This window comes from Labeo rohita, chromosome 14 (assembly GCF_022985175.1).
Source record: "Labeo rohita strain BAU-BD-2019 chromosome 14, IGBB_LRoh.1.0, whole genome shotgun sequence".
In the NCBI taxonomy this organism is placed as follows: domain Eukaryota; kingdom Metazoa; phylum Chordata; class Actinopteri; order Cypriniformes; family Cyprinidae; genus Labeo; species Labeo rohita.
Window position 1 is genome coordinate 9,291,427 of NC_066882.1, and position 6,054 is coordinate 9,297,480.

Here is a 6,054-nt window from a genome sequence, read left to right on the forward strand (position 1 = left end):
TTAGCTAACCAAACGCAAAGCTTCCACCAAGAAAAACTATCAAGCATATAGCACTGACTTAAGTTGCCCCGAAAGAGGCTTTTTATGCCTTTTATTGTGATAGGACAGTAGAGAGATGACAGGAAAGAGCTGGTAGGAGAGAGGGGAGCAAAGGACCTCGAGACAGGAATCGAACTCGGGTCACTGTGAGCGCAGTTGCACTATGTGTCATAACAAGATCATAACATTGAAACCAAATGTTTGCATAGTTATGACAGAAAACACTAGCATCTAACAATGCCTTGGAAAAAACAATCTTAAAAAATAGGAAATAAAACAGTCGAATAAGCATGTGCCCTATTCTGTCCTAAACTCCTGAAACATTGGTGTCTCATTGTCAATGCAATTTAAAAGAAGTCAATTAAATCTGTAAGTGAGGGTGGGTGTGTGAAAAAAAAAAATCAGATGTAATCCCCTTTGTAATCACTGGAATTTTTCAAAAGTAACTGTAATTAAGTTACATATTTTTTCTCAGTAACTGTAACTAATTACAATTACATTTATTTTGTAATTAAATTACGTAATTCCGTTACATGTAACTAGTTACTCCCCAACACTGATGAAGACACAGACCGATCCTCGACCCAAATTAAGGCCTTTACTGACTAACCACAAGACAGCATCTGCAAGAGAAGGGCTTCAAGAACAAAAAACGTCTTCAAAGGCCACGTCTCCTCCCACGCCACAAACTTGCCCGTTTGGAATTTGCAAGGGACCTCCAAACATGGGACATTGAAAGATGGAAGAAAGTTTTATTCTCTGACGAGAAAAAATTTAAGCTGGACGGTCCTGATGACTTCTAACGTTACTGGCATTACATGGAGATCCCACTAGAGATGTTTTCTACGCAGCACAGTGGAGGAGTCTCCATCATGATCTAAGGTGCTTTATCCTTCAGTGGGAAAATGGAGCTTCAGGTTGTGCAGAGGCGTCAACTGCCTGCTGGCTATGTGGACATGTTGCAGTGGGGCCCTCGTCTGAGTGGTAATGACTGGGTCTTTCAACAGGACAATGCAGCAGTTCACAACGCCCACCTGATAAGGAGAATAACTTTGCTCTTTTGGACCTTTTAAGTAATCAACAAGAATGGTGGGGCTTCTCACTACTGAGTCCTTTTTTGACACTTTTAGCTCTGCAAACTTTTGATCAGGTGATGAACAGCCTATTTGAGTTTTCTTCAGTTTTTTATAAATTGTCTGCTCTCTATTTTTTGGCTCTTGCTCCTGTTTCTCTTTTGCCATTTTGAAGCAGTACTTACAACCTGGTTACAATCCAACAGTGCTTGTATTTTTAATGTTTTCCCTGGTCTTAAGATTTTGTTCAGGAGTGTACAGTGACTGTAAATGCATTATATCTAGAAGTGAGCAATGAGAAAAACAACAATAATTGACTTCATATAAAATTAATTTAAATGAAAAATTTAAAAAATATTATTTACAGGTAATTTTCAGTGTTACTGAAAGAGTTTTCATTTACACTGCCTTTCAAAAGTTTGGGATCAGATTTTTAATGTTGTTTAAACATGTTTAAACAATGTTTGTTTCTTATGCTCATCAAAGCTGTGTTTATTTGATTAAAAATACAGAAAAAAATAATATTGTGAAATATTTTTATAATGTAAAATGAAAAAAAAATGAAAATGGTGTTTTTCTATTTTAACATACATTAAAACCTAATTTATTCCTGTGATCAAAGCTGATTTTTTTTAGCATCATTACTCCAGTCTTCAGTGTTACATGATCCTTCAGAAATCATACTAATTGGCTGATTTGTTATTAGTGTTGGAAACAGTTGTGCTGCTTAATATTTTTGGAACCTGTGACACTTTTTTCAGGACTCTTTGATGAACAAAAACATAAAAAGAACAGCATTTGTTTAGAAATCTTTAGAAATAGAAATCTTTTCTAACAATATACACTATCTTTCAAAAGTTTGGGGTCAGTAAATTTTTATTCTTTCTTTTTTTGACAGAAATTAATACTTTCAGCAAGGGATGTTTTATAAAAAGTAATAGCAGATAAAAAGACTCATTGTTAGAAATTTAGAAAAGATTTATATTTTGAATAAATACTGTTCTTTTGAACTTTTTATTCATTAAAGAATCCTGAAAAAAGTGTCACAAAAATATTTGTCAGCACAACTGTTGCCAATCGATAATAAATCAGCATATGTGACCCTGGACCACAAAACCAGTCTTAAGTCGCTGGGGTTTATTTGTAGCAATAGCCAAAAATACATTGTATGGGTCAAAATTATTGATTTTTCTTTTATGGCAAAAATCATTAGGAAATTAAGTAAAGATCATGTTCCATTAAGATATTTTGTAAAATTCCTACTGTAAATGTATGAAAACTTAATTTTTTATTAGTAATATACATTGTTAAGAACATTATTTGAAGAACTTTACAGGTGATTTTCTCAATATTTTGATTTTTTTGCACCCTCAAACTATACATCAATGAAAAGCTTATTTATTCAGATTTCATATGATGTATAAATCTCAATTTTAAAAAAAATGACCCTTACGACTGGTTTTGTGATCCCGGGTCACATATTAGAATGATTTCTGAAGGATCGTGTGACACTTAAGACTGGAGCAATGGCTGATGAAAATTCAGCTTTTCATCACATGAATAAATTATATTTTAAAGTATATTAAAATAGAAACTATTATTTTATACTGTAATAACATTTTGCAATATTTCTGCTTTTTTTCTGTATTTTTGATCAAATAATTGCAGACTTGCTGAGCATAAGAGACTTCTTTATAAGCCAAGTCTTACTGATCTGAAACTTTTGAATGGCAGAGTTGCTCTTGAGGGCAATAATGTTAACAAAATGTAATGTACTGCAAAAGTGTTATGCTGTTTTTTATTTGTAGTTTCACAAATAATGTGTTTATAGAATGTAAATACTTGATAGATTTAAATGGGATTGTGCCTAAAGGCACTCGAGACATCAGATTGTCACGAGTGTCTCATATTGCTGCGGTAGCATCCTCTACCCCAGATATGGCTATGACAAGGCTTGCAAAAACCTTTTATTTTACCACCTCCTATACAGCTTGAGAACAGATTTGAAGCACTAATGAATGTGGGTGCACAGCAAAAAGTCCAGTGTTGAATTAACTCTCACAGAGTTGATTTCAACACTTTTTCAGAGTTTATATAGCTCCACACTCTCTGGAGTTAAATTAACACTTTCAAAATAGTTACACATTTAACACTATGCCAGAGTTCCTTATTTGACTCTACAAAAGTGTTAAAATAACACCAAAAGGAATACAGAAAAAAAAATGTTTAAGGTGGATACAATTACTTACACTGTTAAATAAACTTCAAACATAGTTAAATGAATCCACCACAACAAATAATTTCCATCAACTTGTTTATTTTTAAGTTGAATTAAAACATTACAAAAGAAGGTATTATATACCAACTTTCATCTGCAACACTGTATGAACTTTGAATATCAAATGGTTTATAAAATTTGATCTCTGACATTTGTAAGATACACCTTTCCTCACTTCGCAGTACTCTGAATGCATGAAAGTGCTCATCAAAATTCTCTGTAAATAGCTTGTTTGCCAATAGATAAATGTGACTGTCAACCAAAAGTACATCACTTATTTGACAAAAGACTGGCATTTCATTTTCAATTGCACTGCAAATAACAAGTCCAGCTCTGTATTCTACACCATCAACTTTAACCCAACTGGTTGAGAAAACATCTTTTGACAAGCTCATTTGAAGGATTTCATTGCTGGCCACAGCTTCATCTGTAAGGGAAAACGACTTAATTGGCCCGAACTCTTTATGTTTGAGGGTGAAGGTTTCCCAATGATATGCAATGGACATCTGATGCTTTTTAGCGAATGACTTTATGTTTTTGAAATTTTTTAAAAAAAATTTGAAGACCTTGTGTTTGGCCTCGAACCTCATCGACCACATATATAATAAGGGGCCAGTTTTCCTTATAGTAGAGGGGTAGTGAATCATAAAATGATGCTTGGGGATTACATTTTTATGTGGATACAAGTACTTAAATAGTTTGTAGTGGTCAACAATTAAGTGCTTCAAATAAACTGTCATGCCTGAAGTAAGACAAGGTGAAAACACAATGTTCATTATTTAAACAAAAACAACAATCTCCAGTGTTGGTGTCCTTGAGATTTTTTTTTCACAAGACATAAGGTCTGAATGGAATTTAAACCAATCCCATTTCCAGCACTCTCCAACAGAACCTTTGTGGGCCGGTTTTTACGTTCTAAAAATCCATAATCAAAAGAATAAATCCTGGAAAGTAAATCCTCTTCAGATATAAAGTTTTGTGTGAGATGTCCAAAAAGCAATTTCATTTCGTATTGAGCCACACCTTCAAGAAGGTCATGCATTATATCAAATGAGTAGTTATTGCAAACATGAAAATACTTCAATGTATTAAGTGTAGAATTTTTTTTCAAACCATACAGTGACCTCAATTGTGGGTTTTCCTGGAGAGACTGGCAGTGCATTTCATAGATTTCTTTTGCACGAAGGATCACCTTAGGATTGTCCTCACTGTATACGGTTTGAGAGTCATTCTTTTCAATTTAACAAATGCGACAGAAATGATGACTACTAAATGACTCATTGAAACCAAGAATTGAGTGCATTTCTAGATTATCTCCAGTGATCTGTGCAATGGTGCCATACATCTGCTCATCTAAAAATGGAAGACTTAATCCTTGGCTTTCCAGTATTTTTATATCATTTAGCAGTTGTTCCAGTATAACATCGAAGCTGTACTTACTTAGATCTTGTGTGTGAAAAAGTGATAACAAATTATTCATCTGAATGGAATTAAATTTTGGGGGCAGGTTTCTTACAATAAAATACAGACATCCAATTTTGTGAATGCCACGTTTGCTGCCAAGGGGGTTGGCGGTTTCGAAGTCATCATAGTATATTTGGATTTGTAATGCATTCTTTTTTGTTGCAAACAAAGGGTGAGTTTTAAAATAACTCCCATCGCTAAAATCTGTAAAAGTGTCAGGCTCTGATCTACAGTCTTTCTTTAGGAGATCACAAATTTCTGAATTTCTGCACATGAATTTTAATGTTTCCAAAATTGGCACGTATATAAAAGTATCCTTCACTGGTACTTGGTCATAAGTACCAGACTGCTGATTAAGTCTGCTGTCATATAGCACCCCAGGTGTTATCTCAACTGGCTCCACAATGCCCCCTTTTCTTTAAAGTATTTATTTCGTTTCCATTCAGTATTCAGATTTGTGAATGGGTTTTCCAATTTTTCAAAAGACTCGTTTATCACAGATTTATAGGGGTCACTTGTGGGTAAAGATGAAAGCATGTTATGCTTTGCTTGTGAGTGAAGCTCATCTGTTAGTTCCTCTAAATCTCCTACAATTGAGGTCACTAAACTGTTTGGAATCCCACTTGCTTGTAATTTTACTACAATGTTTTCACACAATTCTTTAGTTGAATCTTTGGTAAGCCCTGAATCATTGTTCTCAGAGGATTCACTGGAACAAGGAGATTGATGCTGGGGATTCATTTGGTCATCAAAAGAATCTACTTGAGATGAACTTGCAACTGGCTCACTTGGGGAACATGCAACAGTTACAGTTTGAGCAATTTGCTGAACATTGCTATGAACATTATCAAGGTGCTTACGAAAACCTGCATATGTTTGGAATTGACGCCTACAACCTTGTTGAGAACAAATCAATTTGAACTTAGATCCTGGAAAGTAACTATGCTCACCTCTTAAATGTGAAATCAGCAACTGACTGCTGGAGTGCTGTTTCTGACAAATAAAACAGGTCAACATTCTCTCATTATCTTAATACTCCGAAATTAAGATAAGGTTACTGTCTGGTTAAGTAATCTGGCTCTCAAGTCTTTGACTCTAGGTGATTCTTTCATTTTCCCTACATCAATGTTGTATAGAGCTGTCTGCAGGAATGTGTAAAAGCTCACAAGTGCACTATCATAAGACAAGTTAAACACAAAA